Source organism: Nannobrachium achirus, assembly GCF_963921795.1.
Source record: "Nannobrachium achirus genome assembly, chromosome: 17".
Taxonomy (NCBI): domain Eukaryota; kingdom Metazoa; phylum Chordata; class Actinopteri; order Myctophiformes; family Myctophidae; genus Nannobrachium; species Nannobrachium achirus.
In genome coordinates this window covers 31,137,447-31,155,780 of record NC_137824.1, presented here as the reverse complement: position 1 = coordinate 31,155,780, position 18,334 = coordinate 31,137,447, and the positions used below count along the sequence as shown (strand labels likewise).

The following is an 18,334-nucleotide window of genomic DNA, read 5'->3' as shown; positions in this document are numbered from 1 at the left end:
CTTCTTGCATAAATTATATGATATTTATTGTACCTAACTTCATTTAAAGCACCCAGTGGCCACTTAAAGTGACTTATAATCACATTGTAATGCATTCTAACAGTTATTTAAAATTATTATAATGTATATGACAAAATCTTGACCCCTCAGCTGTCAAAGGCAGGCTATAATAGTCTACGCTTACAACTGCCATAAGATATTTTAATTTTTCACAACTGAATAAGGGGAGAGCGCGAACGCAGTCCCCCACTACCAGAAATTATGCAGTCGAGATTCCCACATTTGGGGAATTCGCAGGGGTCAGCAAAGCGCGGAAGTGCAATGGCCGAGCCTCGCCCTGGGTGAACCACCTTCTTGATCATGGTGTCTCCAGGTAAGTATGAGTTGTACATGGAGAAATGGAGGAACTCGTTCACAGATGTACGAGTCACGGTGATGCCTCCTACATCATATGCTCATCCACACAACTACTATGTTTTCTTGAATATGTTATTGGAACATAGTTGATGGTAGAGGTTGGAAGAATGCAACATTTCGACTCGTATGCCTTGATTTTGTAAGTATAATTCTGTACCCATTGCGGTGTTAGTGTAGGCAAAGGCATGCTGGGTAATGGGGTAAGAAGCCGTTTTGCAAGTCAGGATTGGTGTTCCGTAGCAGCTCAGTTAACACCCCTCCCCCTCCTGCTTGATGACGTTTCCCCCTCTGAGCACACACTACGGTTAACAACCCTCCCCCTCCTGACGTTTCCTCCTGTTTTCCTCCCCCTCCTGACGTTTTCCTCCCCCTCCTGACGTTTCCCGCTCTGAGCACACACTACGGTTAACACCCCTCCCCCTCCTGCCTGATGAAGTTGCCCCCTCTGAGCACACACACTACGGAGTCTCACAGGGCAGAGCAAACGGCAAACACTCCGCATAACAAAGAGACAGTCATTTAGCAGAACTTTCACAAACCAAGGGGCACCAACGTGTCCATGTTTTTCCCAATGACCCTATGCACGACGGTGGGGGCGCGGGGGGCTGCAAGGGAAAAACAGTATAAACAAATAGAAGCGATTTCCCTTTATAAGCAGAATAAAATAGATGTCCTGTATATAATCATTCTGACCTATGAGATATGTCCTTTATATTTTGATTCTGTGTTATTGTTGTAAAGCTTTCATCGTGTGCGACATGTTTATGATGTAATTGTAAGATTATGGGATGTATGCATTGGTGGTTCAGTGGTAGAATTCTCGCCTGCCACGCGGGAGGCCCGGGTTCGATTCCCGGCCAATGCAAGATTGCCTTTTAAAAACCTTTTGCTGCACAAACACAGAAATAAGAGGCTTCTTTTGTCACTCACTTAAAGATGCAAGTAGCAAAATGTGTGGCACGACTCACAATGAGCATGTGACAAATATTCATACTTTCATCTTCCTGTGCATTTTAACAGCAGCTGACATTCACCATTTTGGATTTCTGCTACCAACCTGTGCCTTCATAAAACGTTATGCAGAGTGCAAAAATGCAGTCTTAATACAATGACCGCCAATGACATAATCGGTAATTCAAAATCCAAGGCTCACCATCAAAGACTAAAAAATACGTAATGTCATGGATTTCAGTGATTACGCTAGAGAGTGTATGAATGATGCTAGGTTGCTTGGAAACTCCATATATGGGCCATTAAGGACTGACAGATACAGAGATCTCCATCAGCGTTGCAACGTAGGCGTGAGGGCCGCATATAGTGTCCCGAACTATAGACGTGGTCTAGACTAGAGCTCGGATACCCCACCAAACTGTGCCAACAAAAGCCTACAAAAAACTAGAACTAACTTGAAGCATTAAACTCCGCACAGGACACGAGCCCACAGCCCAGTAAACCTGTTGATGAGTTTGTTGTTGGCGTCCTGTTAGCGACAGCTAAAGCTAACCAATGTAACCATTACCAACAATGAGCATATCCGGTCTGGAGAGAGGATACGTAAAAGATTCTCAGTGTGTGGATATGAACGGATGCAGTCTGAGTAGGCGGGCCGTAGACCGGTGCATTAGTTGGAAACCAAGATAATGGCTTTGACTATAGTCAGAAAGAAATTAATTTAGATGCTGTTGCACTACTGCTTCACAATGTTACTTGTGTAGGCCTATCCTACTTTGGGAAGTGCAATACCTCAAGAGCATTGTTTTCATTCATGTGAAAAAGTGTAATTATTATTTGGAAATGTTCATTGAACACTGTCAATGCTGTTTAATAGGTAGTTGTTACTATGAAAATACAGATTGCACTGCCTTATTTAAAAAGTGCACTACCATCTACCTCAAGAAGTGATGTATTTTTCTTTAAATAAAAATAAATGTTTGCACTACAATCGCCGTGGTTGCGTGGTATCGAAAATGGTATCGAGTATCGATATTTCTTCAAAATATCGTATCAAAGTTAGAAATTCAGTATCGTGACAAGCCTACAGCAACGTGACATAATCGATTATTATAGACGTTTTATGCAGGGGTTGACAGTTGACACTGGCTGCCCGTGGCAGATAAATACAACTTGCAGGTGGAGTTTGCTTTTTGCTTACCCGACTGAAAATTACAGCACTGTTGGCCTATAATGTGCTGTTTTGACTGATGGTACAAATATAAAATAACAAGTGTGAACCCATACATTCATAGCTATTTAGATATTTGACTTACATATTGTATTCAGTATAACTGACTGCTTGTATTGACTGATGAAAAATGTGTCATGTTGTGTAATAATATAGAAAATGTGATGCACACCTAGGTTGCACACCTAGGTGTGCAACCTAGAGAAAACCATGCAAGGCACCAACTAGGGACTGTTTGACACTAAGCCCGGGATCAAACTGGGAACCCTTTGGGAACCCTCCATGTTCTAATGACGGTTTCTCTACCCCTGAGCCACTGCCACCCAACATGACCCATGACACCATCAAGCAACTTGAATTCTGCATTTCATTTGAAAAGCAAGGTCCCAGAGTATCTGGAGGGAGACTGAGAGGCACTGCGTCAGAGTAGCTTGAAGTCCAGTGTGAAGTTTCCGCAGTCAAGTGATGATTTGGTGTTCTATGGCATGTGCTGCTTTTGGTTCATATCATAGCAATAACTTGTGTGGCTATGCAGGGTTCGATCCCTGGCCAGGTCATACTAAAGACTGGGACCCAAAAATGGGACCCAGTGCCTCTCTGCTTGGCACTCAGCATCAAGGGTTGGACTGGGGGTTGGTCCCTGCGACATACTAGTGTCATGTCCAGGTGGTGTACTTGTGCATCAAGCTGTCTCAACAGGAGGGCTCCTGCCCAATGGGCCTCATGGCTCGGCAAGGCTTACTTATAGCACATTTGGCCATGACTGGGTGACTCTCACTTTTTTGTATTAGTTTCGTACAATTTAGCAACTTTCAGTTACTAAATTATTTAGGACAACGGCATGGTATCTTCACAATGCTGCTTTTGTGACTGTTCTACTTAGCTGTGTAATGACTGTGTCATAACCAAGCCCTAATGAAAAACAAACGTGTTCCCTGACCGGGAATCGAACCCGGGCCGCGGCGGTGAGAGCGCCGAATCCTAACCACTAGACCACCAGGGACAGCTGTTGGCTCGTTCACAAGCCACCCCCACCTGTGTCAGAACATTGCCTCCCCCCAGCACCCAGATCCTTGGGCTTCTCAGTGGCTCGCAAACATTTTCATGTCAAGGATCCCCACATATTTATTTGTTTGCGGGCCCCCATCTGAAAAAAGAAATTGGGTTCAGTGTGGACCTTGGTTCTATAACCAGGTGTTTAGTGTTAGGCTGTACTGGGATCAGTGTGGATGAACTGGTCACATTGGTGCTATAACCAGGTGTTTAGTGTAACAGCTCATCCACACTGCCAGCAAGCGAACGTTCGGACACGTGAAAAACTATCCTCATATGGAGTGTCGGCCATTGCGTTGCGACATATCAAGTAAATAAATGATAATAAAAAGTGTTATGGGGCGGGACGTGGCCACAAAACCTCGCTCAAATAGAGACTCTGCAAGCGAATATATGAGGGGTGGAAGACGTCGCTGCACGAGGCGTTGTTGCTCGCAGTATGTCAGGGCGGCCTCATTGAAACAAATGTATTTTAATGAGATTTCATCGCTCACGTCGCTGGCAGTGCGGATGAGCTGTTAGGCTGTAACTTCTCCATTATTATGTGTGTAACCGAGAGAGAGTTGTTTCACCCTACAATGGTGTTAACCAAGAGTTATTCTTCTCCATACAATGGTGCGTAACGGGGTGTGTAACTGACTGGATTGTAAAAAAAAGACAGATGCAAATTAATTAATAATTATTATAAATAATTAATTGTGTGACTCTCAAATGTTATATTTTATTAGCTTTGTACAAGTTTGAATTACAAGATTCTTTCGGACAACGACATGGTAGCTTAACAATGCTGCTTTTGTGGCTGTGCTACTGCGGCTGTGTAATGACTAAGCTCTAATGAAAAACATTTGTTCCCTGACCGGGAATCGAACCCGGGCCGCGGCGGTGAGAGCGCCGAATCCTAACCACTAGACCACCAGGGACAGCTGTTGGCTCATTTACAACCCTCCCCCTCCTGTGTCAGGACACTGCCCCCCCCCCCCCACTCTGAACCACACTATGCATGCCCTGAATGCCCCAGTGGAACAATACAGAGACTAAAATTGGGAAGAAGGTCAGCATTACCCACCTTGCGATTAGCCCTATTCACGACCCGCCCACTCAGCATCCCCCGGGTGCTGAAGTCCCGTTTTGAAGGGGAAAATCCTACTATAAGCCTATAGAGTTAGCACAGAAATCGCAAATTTAATGCCATTTCCGAATAGTAAAGTATAAAATACGGCTAGCATGATCAAGAACACAAGATAGTAAACGGCACAAAGCATTATAATTTACTTTACCGTTAGAAATAACGATTTGTTGGCTTTAAGTCCAGTATAGTTTCCCCTTCTAAATTGAAGTCAGCACCCGGGGGATACTGAGAAACGGAAGTAGGTGGGCGGGCCGTGAATAGGGCTAATGATTAATATACCAGAAAGAATGCCCAAATTAGGGTGTTCCACAACAAATAACTACCACCGACGAGGATGGGATTCGAACCCACGCGTGCAGAGCACAATGGATTAGCAGTCCATCGCCTTAACCACTCGGCCACCTCGTCTGTACCCTGCCCACTTCAGATGCCATATTTCATAAAACTGCCAATTAGTTAGTACCAAATTTAGGATGCTTTGTGTTCCATAGAAAAATATATGACTATCATTAATAAGGACTAGAACAGTGCCCGGGCACCGGCCTACTCGGGAACGAGTAGGCAAACGAGTAGTTGCAAATAGGGAATTCCCCATCCTGTTATGCAATAGCGGTAATACGGGCTAGTCCCGTTTGGCCGGTGTAGCGATAGGGCGGTGTAGCGATAAGGCGAACTGTACTAACAGGGGGAGCCTTTCCAACAGACTGTAAAGCAAGCGATCTTCATCCCATTCATGCGTTTATCGTGCGCTTGCCCAGGCCGTAAATATAAAATGATTGCATTCACCATGGCTTCGTGCCTGCGGCGCTCGGGCGCGAAGAGCAGGACCAAGGTCTGCTGGCCTTCGCGCAGCTTGCAATGTCGTGGACAATAACTGTGACATATAACCATTGTATTGCTCATCAGTACGGTAGGAGAGCCCGTTCGTACATTTGCCCCTGTTAGTCCACTTCGCCGTCTCTACACCGGCCAAACGGGATTTCCCCGGTAATACCCGCCGCAGCGTGGAGTGCACCTCGACCAGACCCGATATGCGGTTTTCCGGAACCGGCGCGAAAGGTTTGGAATCTCCGTGTGAAGAGCTAATGTCTCACATCAGGCTGTTCCGGAACCGGCACAAACGCTGACTCATTCTGACATCACTTCTGCTGACTCATTCTGACATCACTCCTGTGCAAATAGACGATTCGTCCACACTTTCTCTTTGCACTATATCCATATATGGGCATAAAAGGACACAGACAGACAGATAGCGAGATCTCCATATACGGGCATAAAAGGGACACAGACAGACAGGTAGAGATCTCCATATATGGGCATAAAATGGATGTAGACAGACATATCTCCATATATGGGCATAAATGGACCCAGGCAAACAGGTGATGGTCAAAACGGGTCCTATGACAACAGGTATTATGGGGTTTACTTTAAAGGGTGGGGCATTCATTCCCTATTTACATCGTTCCCGAGTAGGCCGTTCCCCGACTAGACGCTCGGCCGCCCAAGCTTCTAGTTGTGGGCTTGCCTGAAAGGCGAGAACATTATGTTATCTTCATTATTTATTGTGGGCTCGACTGAAAGGCGAGAACACTGTTATCTTCATTATTTATTTATCAAGTTCCGCCACGACAGTACAATGGCAGGGCCCTTAGCCAATTAGGTGCAATTGGAAATTGTCGGAAAAACATCTGGGAGTGGTGTTAGCTGGAGTATTGGTTGAGCTTCACATGACAGTTAGCACGCTGCAGAATATAGTCACAAGCGAGCCCACATTGTTTCGTAGGAACAGTATTTCTAGTTTATCAAGGTCCGCCACGACAGTACAAAGGCAGGGCCCTTAGCCAATGAGGTGCAATTGGAAATTGTCGGAAAAACATCTGGGAGTGGTGTTAGCTGTAGTATTGGTTGGGCTTCACATGACATGACAGTTAGCACGCTGCAGAATATAGTCACGAGCGAGCCCACATTGTTTCGTAGGAACCGTATTTCTTGTTTATAATAATTGTTCATACCACAGGCTTACTTTACTTAAGACCATATATCAAATATTTCATTTAACATTTTGGACAAAATAGCCAATTTTACATCGAGGTGCCCAGGATGTCCCTCGTGCCCACCTATCCTCAATTCAGACCTGCTGGAGCCAGGAGGCGATTGTGGGAGAGCAACGTTGTTGACGGTCTGGGAGCCCCAGAATAAAGTTGATCAAAACTTACATTCACACATACAAATGTCAAAGTGGCCTAAATCAGACAAAATCACACACAATTAGGCCTAGGAAACTTTATTTCCAAAATATAAACCAGAATGAAATTTATATATAAGGGTACATTCGAAGTGTTAAGGAAGTACTCAAGTCCAACTACTTCTAATTTGGCAATACCTTTTATCAGCAGACCTCCTGAGTGGCCATGGGATCCAGGATGTTTCCCAGCTTTGCCTCCATATATGTGGGATTCTATGAGCAGGATGTCATCTTCAATAACCAGGTAAATCCCTTCTTAAGATACATCTCCAATTGGAAGAGATACCTGGATGATGTTTTCTTCATTTGGTCTGGATCAGAACCCTTGCTTAATGAATTTCATCAATTTATGAACGCCCAAGACATATGCAATTCACTATGGCTAAAAACTAAGTTGTACAGAAAACCTACAGACAGGTATTCCCTATTGCATGGTGACTCATATCATCCCCTTTCTCTCAAAAGGAATCTTCCCATTTCCCACTTCAACCGCATTAGACGGATCTGCAGTTCCAATGAAGACTACAATATCCAAGCCAAGGAACTGGAGGATAGATTCCAGAATAGAGGATACAAAGAATCCTGGATAAAGAATGCAGCATCACGGTTTTATGGTATAATAACACAGACTAAGGGCCTTACCAACAAGAGACCTAAACAGTGAACACAGAGTGTTCTGTGCACTTGAGTATTCACCTGTATCCAAAGACAGAATGCCATAAAAAAAAGTATTCGTATATCATTGACACAGACCCTGTGCTTAAAAAATGTTTACTTCAACCCCCCCTATAAGCGTAAAATGAAACCAAGTGGACCCATACGGGTTTTATGCTCTTATATTACAGTACAGTACTCACTGAAAGTCTGATCATTTGCTTCTGTCAGTTGAGATACCTGTCCCAATCTGACTGTCACAGCTGAAACTGACCAAATGTGTTCATATTTCTTAAAAAGCTAACTTTTGCCATAACAGCCAGCTGTCACTGTAAAAGTTATAGTAAAACAAATTTTCGGGTGGCGTCCATCTTGGAAATATGCAAATTAAAGGTCCAGACACACCCAATCATAAAGTTAAGTATTCCATTGAGTTCTTCATGCTTTGAAACCATGGAATAGACACCAAGTTTACATTTCTAGCCCATCTGGTTGAAGAGTTATCACCAACACTATTTTCTGATAGGGGCCAATATTGATGTGGCCATATTGGATTTCCAAACCGGGTTGTCCATATAGGTTGTGTTCCTACCGGGTCATAGATAATATTTATGGTGGCCAACCTTTTATAACAGGGCAAATGCACTAAAACAATTTCAGAAGACTAAAACAAGACTAAGACTAAATGGTGTGTTATTCAAAAGACTAAGACTAAATCCAAATTTGCTGAAGAAAAATGAACACTGGACAGTGGTCCAGAATCATCCATAATAGTACAGGCATTCTAGGGTTGAACCTTGAACAAATTGCAACACAAACTGATGAAAAGTGATGACTCATTCACTTTTCATCAGTTTTGTGGGCGTTTTCTGGGGCCAAGGAATGTTTTTTGTGCAATACAAATGCTTGCAATGGATTCAGCATCATGACAAACCCCTAGTTAGACCCCTCACATCCTACTTAAAGCAGATCTTTTTTCTGGGTATTTTCCTCCTGTATAGAAAGTCGATGGGAGCCCAACTTATGTTCCACCACTTCACTATGTTCCACCACTTGGATTTCTTAGGACTTTTGATATGTTATTACTAACATATTTATGAAACAAAAAAAGTTGAAAGAGTTTGTGTTGCAATTTGTTCAAGGTTGGCCCATTTTATTTCTTAGATTGCCTGTACTATAATGGGAAATGAGTCTGGAGAGAGAGGAAGAGCGACGCATTCAATCCCTCAGTATCTGAGGGATTGAATGTAGGAGTCTCAGAAGTAATGTTGGAGTGCACGTTGGGCATATCTTTATGCCCATATATGGTGTTCCATGTTGGAGTGCCCGTTGGGTAGCTCTTTATGGTCATACATGGTGTTCCATGCAAGCCCATCCAATATGCCCATATGGTCATGTCCATATATGGGTCAGACCAAGTCAGCATGCGTATCGGCGAGGACCCGATACACTTGGTGACGTCACCAGGAATACTATTTATAAAGGCTCAGCCAGGTTTTCCAACTGATAATTGACTTGCACTGCCAGAGGAACGTTGCTGCTTCTAAGCTCATTATAATCAAAATAACTGAATATGATGCTCTTTTCGATGAAGCAGCAGAAGAAAGAGGAGAAACCTACAGGAGGAAACAAGGCCGGAGGTAAAAAATCAAGTGCAGCCCAGCTACGAATACAGAAAGACATCAGTGATCTGAACCTGCCAAAGACATGTGAAATCAGCTTCCCTGATCCCGATGACCTGCTCAACTTCAAAATCATCATCTCACCAGATGAGGGTTTTTACAGAGGAGGCAAATTTGTCTTCACCTTTAAGGTTGGACAGGGTTACCCGCATGACCCCCCCAAGGTGAAGTGTGAGACCAGTGTATATCATCCCAACATTGACCTGGAAGGAAACGTTTGCCTAAATATCTTAAGAGAGGACTGGAAGCCTGTGTTGACAATAAACGCCATCGTCTATGGTCTCCAGCATGTATTCCTTGAGCCTAACCCAGAGGATCCATTGAACAAGGAAGCAGCCGAGGTTCTGAGGACAGACCGGCAGCTGTTTGAGAAGAACGTCCAGCGTTCTCTGAAGGAGAGCTCTGGACGTGGCCGTGAAGGCAATCGTCGTTAGCTTACGACCTCTGTCCTGATTATTCCACGCAATACAGAAAGGGGAGATATCATTATTTCTACGTCCCATCATTTCGACTAAGGGAGTCGGCAGGTTAGCTACTCACCCGCATCACGGGTTACTGAGGTTAGGTTTAGGCATAGAGGTTAACCAGCGTCGGCAGGTTAGCTTTTCACCGGTCAACATTCACCCATGTCGGGTTAGGAATGAACGGTCGAACAGATACTATGTCGCTATATTGACACGCTCCCATCCAGAAAAGCTACTGTATGAGAACTACCTCAATTCTGTTTTTAAGGGGCCAGCAGTCCAATTGTCTGTACGTTCCGCCGTGTATACCCTCTCATTTTGCCCAAATATGGAGTTTTTTGCCCAAATATGGAGATGACTCACATGTCATCACCTCCGTATTTTTTACCGCATCTCACCGAAGGGGTCAACCAACCCACAGGAGTTCCAAGTGGCTCTGGCAGTGCCGTTATTAAGGACCCTTCTTGTTTTCCTTTGTTTGTGTCATTTTGTATTTTTTCACCTCAACCAGACATACCCAGGGCTCTTTTTTAATTATCATTATATTGCCTTTAAGTACCTTTTCCCCATACAGACAGCTGATGGGTCAGAGATGATCTTTTGTTGGTCAGAGACATTCTCTTTATTTTTTGAGTGGTGCAAACCGCTCCTACATTTCCCTTTGTGTGTTTTTGTGTGGAATGTATTAGTACGGTGCTCATACACATAACGTAAGTGACATCACAGACAGAACGGCCCATACAAGGAGATATGCATCTTTCGAGTTTGCACCGCTCACTTTGCACAGGTGTGATTTTTTTATTACATTTTTTCCAACTGCATGGCCTATTTCTTGCCTAAAATAAGTTTTTTTGTTGGATTATAGTAGTAAGATAAGAGTGTTTAGCGTTAGCATTATTTAATTTTAGCTTTGATGTGGTCCCATCTCCAGTGGAAAACATTAGTAAGTCGAAGTTGAGTCCAGTGTACAGTATGTATGTACATTTCGTTGCTGCCTTCCTCCAAGAAAGCCATTCGATTGTGGTCTCAAAACAGTGCTCTGTCCTTGAACTGCTCTCATAACTTATTTACTTACTGTATGTACTGTTGTATGAAGAAAGTCCACATTTTGGCCATGTTGCATGGGTTTTGACAAACACCATTGATGTATCTTTTTGTAGGAGTTAGTCAATACAAGTGGTGGGCCACCCCTTAAAATATGTTGAATAGTTGTCTACACTCTCCCATGTGGCCAACTTGCAGGCGTTTGTAGTGAGGAGGTAGAGGAAAAATAATTTAAAAAAGCACCAGGTTTAGAAACTTAAGCAACTTTAGAAAGGTAAGCAGCATCCTGCTCATCTTTCCTTTTCTCCCTATCCTCTCCGTCTCTTTATGGTGTGGCTTTGTAGGAGGCTACAGAGACGACCACTACAAATGGGTCTACCGCTATATGTTTGTTTGTCTTGGTTAATCTCACAAAATCAATCGGCTATCTCAGATCTATCTATCTATCTTATCTATCTATCTATCTATCTATCTAACTATCTATCTATAATTGTGGGCTAGCTGAAAGCGGGCACATATGTTCTCCCAAATCTTTATATAGTAATGTTATTCACCTCAAAAGCAGGGCCTTTAGCCAATGAGGGAGCAGTGTTCTTGGTGACATCACCACCAACAAGTGCGACCTGATATAAATAACAACAACACCCACATGAAATCTTTTGTAGTTTTTGAAATATTTAACTTTAAGCACCCAATGCATTTCCAATGGGAAATGAGTCTTGAGAGAGAGGGAGAGTGACCCATTCAATCCCTCAGTATCTGAGGGATTGGATGTACAGTAGGAGTCTCAGAAGTAATGTTCCTGGATCTTTATGCCCATATATGTTGTTCAATGTTGGAGTGCCCGTTGGGTAGCTCTTTATGCCCATACATGGTGTTCTGGTGTTCCATGCGAGCCCACACTGTTTCGTAGGGACAGTATTTCTAGTCATGATTATTATTAATATTATATTTTTATTATATATTATATATTTTTTGTCATATATCATAGATACATCACAGACTGGCCATATGAAGTCCAAGAACTGTGGATGGAAGTCACTCCCACTCAACAAAGTAAGTGGCAATTACGGCCACCACAATTTTATGGTTAAGCCTGCTGAAAAGTAGGCGTGGCCAATTTTATGGCCAGGAGTAATTTTTCACTAAAAAACTAATAGTTGGAAGGGATTCAGCACCCCCAAAAACCCATAATTAGACATCCCACAAGGTCATATTGGGCAATTGCAAAGTTTCCCAAGGGAGTTGGGTTGGAACAAAGTCAGAAGTGTTAGTAGACATATGAACTAGGGCATTCACCGAATATTCGAATACTAACGTCACTATTCGACTTGGTAAACTGAATTCGAAAATCGCTTATTTTTTTAAAATATTTTTTTTACTCTTTTTTTTTTTTTTCTTTTTTTTTAAATTATTATCATTATTATTGTTTATTCATGGTTCATACAGCTTGGCTAGATAGGAAGTCATAAAAGATGATTTGTCAATGCCCCTGGTGGATGAATTGGTGCAGTCTATATACTGATGTCATGATGCTTGCTGATGTTGTGACCTCCCGACTTAATTTCGGTACTCAGCGGTGTCTTCTCATTCATTCATCCCGGCTTCACGTTCATATTCTCGGCTGTGAATCCAAGGAAACAGACGTCGTTTGAGTGGGAGACACGCCGACTTCCAAATGCTTGTGTGGCCGTGTATTGGGCATCAGAGAGCGGATACATATTCAGCTGGTGGACTGGGAGGCGCGCGCGCGACACACACACACACACACACACACACACACACACGCGCCTTTGCTGCGTGTATCGCTGCGGGAGAAAGCCTGGTAGGCGAGGTTAATCGCTGCTAACGCGTCGCCGACCGCTTTAAAGAGAAAAGAGGAGCTTAAACACAACTTTGATAATTGCTAGTGTTCTGTGTTGATATGTTTTCCTTTTCCACGACGAGTTGTGACTGCGTGATGACATGCAGCAAGGGAGGCGGCACGTCTATAATGTGAGCTTGTAGATTAAATGTTTTTGACAGAGCTCGAGCCGAGCGTTTGTGAGTGTGAGTGAGAGAGAAGAGACCCCGGCCCGCTGGTGCTGCTGCCTGCTGGAGCTGCTACTCACTGGACCTCCAGTCATTCAGTGTAGTCAGAATTATGTATCCGCCTAGCTCTGGTCCATCGCGTCACCTCCCGCATCGCTCCCGGAGCGATGCGGGAGGTGACGCGATGGACCAGAGCTAGTATCCGCCCTGCAATGCTCATTCATCGGCCACAAACATCGTCATGCCACGGACCTCCAATATTTACAAGCGACTTGGGCACTAGCCGTTAAGAAAGTATGAACTTCCCCCGAACCTAAATAATTTCGGGTCGGGGCGTCCTCCCGAACCGAAATTATAACGGTATGGATCGACCCTAACTGCCTGTTGCTGATTATAGATTTGTTTGAACAGTCATTTTTTATTATTATTTCCACCAGCTCACGGTGCGAGCCGCGGCGTTGTGAGCTTGTAGATCTGCTGTTTTCACTAGTTTGGGTCCTGGGCGATTGTCTAATTTCTATTTTGGGTCACGGGCTAAACTGTTTGGTAATGTGAACCGCTGGGTTAAAGTCTTTTTATTTTAGAGCATGAAAGAGAAACTGATTAGAAACTGTTGCGCTGTGATGCAGGCAAACTATACAGCTGTCAAATGTACTGTTCCAGGGGAAGCACTGAGCGCACCCATACTTGCTGGTCGCTTAGTCCAATCAGGTCGCGGCTCATTTGTAAATGCCACGGTCAATAGCCAATCGTATTTCACTAACCTTCAGGTCTGTCCCGCCTCCAGTGGTTAACCCTCACTCGCATGTTGTGTTCAAGACTTGAAACAGCGCATCAATGATTGAGAGGCCGAGAATGGCTCGTTTTTATTGGATGAAAATATATATATATAATTCCCGTCGAATTCCGACTATTCGAATACTTTGAGGTCGAATAATTCGAATTCAAAAAATCACTATTCGTGAATGCCCTAATATGAACATCTGTGAAGAAAGCTATTGGTAGCCTAAGCATTTATTTTCCAGTCAAAATAAATTATAATTCTCTCCAACTAGACATATCCTAGCCCTACACGGTGTTGTTGACATACAGTGACGGGCTGTCACCCATGACCTTGGACACGTGCAATTTATTGCATTAGCGTCGTTGACAGTGTTGCCATGTCAGCCTATTAATATAAGCGACTTTGGGCTTGTATTTCTGTTAAGTTGCTTGTAAATATTGGTTGTTGTGTTTTTTTGGGCTTGTTTGTGTAATGTAGTTGCCTGTTTGGACTTGTTCCCTAATGTTGTTTAAACCAGTACTTTTCAAACATTTTCCTGTCAAAGACTCCCAAATGAATATGTAATAATATATATATATATCCACAGATAAAATATGTTGTGCCAGGTCAATCAATATACATGTACATGTAAACATTTAAGCGACTTCAAACCACAAAACCAATCACCATGGCAATGCACTACAAGGTTACAGTTGACTTGACACCATATTTGGGCAGGGTTAGTGACATCACCTTATACGGGCAAATGATATTTAAAATGGCTCACGGGTGGGAAATTGAAGTCTTTCTCTCTCCATCATGGCAAGTGTTGTAGATACCAAGCTGTATGATATTCTTGGCGTGTCTCCGTCTGCCACAGAAAGTGAACTCAAAAAGGCATACCACAAACTGGCAATACAATATCACCCTGACAAAAACCCAGCTGGTGGTGAAAAGTTTAAAGAAATCAGCTTTGCTTATGAGGTGCTGAACAACCCAGAGAAGAAACAATTGTATGACCGCTATGGGGAAAATGGCCTGCGGCAAGGAGGTGGGTGTGGAGCAGACATGGAGGACATCTTCTCCCACATCTTTGGTGGAGGTGGTCTGTTTGACTTCGTGAGAGGGCACGGAGGGCGTGGACGTAACGGAGGTCGAAGGAAAGGAGAAGATACGGTCCACTTCATCAGGGTCTCCTTGGAAGACCTCCACAATGGGAAAACAACCAAAATAAAGCTTAACAAGAACGTTCTTTGTAGCACTTGTAACGGTTTGGGGGGAAAGATGGGGGCTGTACAGAAGTGTCATACGTGTAAGGGGCGTGGCGTGGTCCTCCATCACAGACAACTGGCTCCAGGGATGGTCCAACAGCTGCAGACCCCGTGCACCGACTGTAGTGGAGAGGGTGAAGTGATCAATGAGAAGGACCGCTGTAAAAAGTGTCAGGGGTCGAAGGTGGTTAAGGACATTAAGATTCTAGAAGTGCATGTGGACAAAGGCATGCAAAATGGCAAAAGGATCTGTTTCACTGGGGAAGGTGACCAGGCACCCAACATGGAACCCGGGGATATCATCTTTGAACTGCAGCAGAAGCCACACGCGACATACACACGAGAAGACAATGACCTCAAAATGACCCATAAGATCGGCCTTGTGGAAGCACTGTGTGGATTCCAGTTCACGATTAAACACTTGGACAACAGAAAGATCGTCATCAAATGCCCCGCTGGCAAAGTCATCGAGCCAGGCTCAAAGAGGGTGGTGCGGGGGCAGGGCATGCCGAAGCACCGCAACCCCTTTGAGAAGGGAGACCTGTACATTGAGTTTGACATCCAGTTCCCTGAACACAACTGGACCAGCCTTGAGAAACTCAAAGAGTTGGAGGCCTTGCTGCCCGAACGGTCAAGAGAAGAAGTCATCAGCGGTGACACTGAGGAGGTCGAACTGCAGGACTGCAACCAGAGTTCAGCAGGTGGTGGTTCCAGAAAGCATGAGAGCCATGAAGAGAATGATGATTATGAGGGGGGAGGAGAAAGAATGCAGTGTCAACACCAGTAGTCAATCATACTGTATACACACTAAGTACTAAGTATACATCTTTCTTAATACTGATGATGAAGGCTCGCTTTCCTGAGTATTCCATGTAATCCTGAATGGCTCTATGAACACTACTCATGTTTTTTTTTCCTGACACGGTACTGTAAAAGGCAAGTGAGACTACAAATGGTAATGTCTGTGGGTGTCTGTCTGGAGCTAATCCCACACCGCTTGACTGATCAGTGCCATACTTACTGTTCATGCTGGCAGGTTGGCAGGTTGGCCAAGCAGGTTTCTCCACCACCTTGAATTGGGCTGAAAACCTGACCAAATTTAGAGTCAGACATCACAAACGACTGATGTCACAGACTACCCCTTTATCCACATTTTATTTGATTGTTTTTTTTTTGGGAGACTTACACTATGTCACTTTTCCACTGCTTGGAATTAGCTCACCAGTCCCTTTTTTGATTTTCAAAGGTAACCAGTACCTGGTACTTTTAACCGGTGTGTCTTAAAGAGGATCAGTGTTTGACTTTTTTTTTGTCTTTTGGATGTTTGGAGATGTTATAGATGTTATAGATTTGTTTATTTTTGAGCGGTGCAAACTGCTCCTACAGTACGTTTCACTCTGTTGTTTTAGTACGGATCGAGATCCCTCATACACATAAAGTAATTGACATCATGGACAGAACTGCCCATACAAGGAGATATGCACTTGCGTCCTGTTTGCACCGCTCACTTCGCACGGGTATGATTTTTTGAATATTTATATAGAACATTATAATTATAATGTATATAAGCCAGGGGTGCCCAAAAGGTAGAATAGATCGTGATCACAAAGGCTGTGCAGGATGCCCCTAAAAGAATATACATAATTAAAATATATATTTATAAACAAAACCCATCTTTTTGGACTGTCACTTGATGCCAAAAAGATCAGGTTGACATCAAAAAGGGCCTGTCAACTCCCTTCCCGGCTTTGAGTGTAGGCAAACCCTCTAATGCAATGCCTTTGTTTTCAAGAGTCAGTAGCATTACAAAGAACCCGGAAACCTACCGCTTCCCATTCCAATTACAATTGTCTCATATGTAACGCCAGTGTTGCTATTCCAAAGCCACCTCAGGTAAAATATTTTTGGGTGGGTAGACATGTTGAGCTGGTCCATTTAAAAGTAGCTCCCAAGTCAAAAAAGTCTGGGCACCCCTGATGTAAGCCAACGTGGCTTGGATTGTCCAAATACATCGACTCTGTGACTAATCTCACAAACGACAAACCGCTGGATGGCCAAATTACCTTTACACATTTTTAACATGGAAGTCGATGGTGTCTGGATCGGGCTAAACCTTGCCCAAATGTATGGGGAAATACAAGGGGAAACATGCCATTATTTTTTACCTCCCTCAGGCTGCAGGCAAGAGGTGTGAATATGTTTTTACCCCTGTTTCTGTGTCTATCTGGGCCTAATATTGTGAACTGCTGGAACAGTCAGTGCCACATTTCTTGTGCACGCCTGGAGGTGAAGAAAGTACCCCAGCTCATTGTTTTTCCACATAATTTGTGTAGGTTTTGAAATATTGAACTTCATTTTATATTAGAAGCGATGGGGGTCGGGGACGGCTTGTGCCTAAACTTTGTCCTTGGAGCCAAAGTTCATGGATATACTTGCCCAAATATGGAGTTATTTCCCCTTTTTTCATAGGAAAGTGTGCTCAAAGTGGAACAACAATTTGGTCAGAGACAATTATCATTTCGTCGTTATGCCAACTCCCAACACCCCTTGTATGAAAACACACAATTGGTCCAAAAGGCATTGCACAAATACTATGATCAAAGGGTGAATGCCTCCATGCCATGCTGCATCTATGCAGTAATTTGTTCAAAAAGGAGCCCCAACTAAGTATTATGCATAAATTAACATACTTTTCAGAAGGTATATTTATGTATTATAAAACTTTTTTTTTATTGGTCTTATGCAGTCGCCATGGTTCCCAAAGCCATATCAAATGGGTTCAGCTCTGCCCTGAGCCAAGTCGTAAAAACAGATTATGATGATATTGGGTTTCTGATTTTCATGAGCTGTATGATATATAAAACTAGACCAGGTCAACCTGGTTCTGCCAACCCCCTGTCTGTCATCATCATTTATGACATCATGCCTTTTGTAGGCATGTCATCATCATGTCATCATCATATATACCCTTTATATAGAAAACCCGGACAGACCGACATTTGCTTATGTAGGCCTACCCATTTCATGGGTCTGGCAAAAAGGCTTGAAATATTACATTTTGTTAAGAATCTGGAATATATTTAAGTTTAATGTTCTGGAATGCACCTCAGAGGCGTCAATTGGTGGCAAGGTATGACATCTGCCTAGCTCTGGTCCATAGCGTTAGTGGAGAACTCCACTAACGCTATGGACCAGGGGAACATAATAAAATGTACTTCTTCTAAAATAGATTCATCATGCCTGTTGCTAAGGTATGGCAACATGACTGGTGTCTTGCACGCTTTTAAGACCACTCATGTTGCCATACATTAGCTTTTGCTGTACTGATGCCACTGATGCACCTGTGTGTATGTAAATTATATATAGTACAGTATACACACAGTATGTATTATATGCCTT

General features: G+C 43.4%; 1 long non-coding RNA gene across 1 annotated transcript in view; it reads left to right on the top strand.

Annotated features, from left to right (window-relative positions):
- Positions 1 to 18,334, top strand: part of LOC308302064 — a 32,271-nt gene that overhangs the window by 13,303 nt on the left and 634 nt on the right. The window contains exons 3-4 of the long non-coding RNA XR_013962927.1: positions 7,175 to 7,270; positions 7,492 to 7,640. This is a non-coding gene — a long non-coding RNA (uncharacterized lncRNA). The remainder of the gene's footprint in view (positions 1 to 7,174; positions 7,271 to 7,491; positions 7,641 to 18,334) is intronic.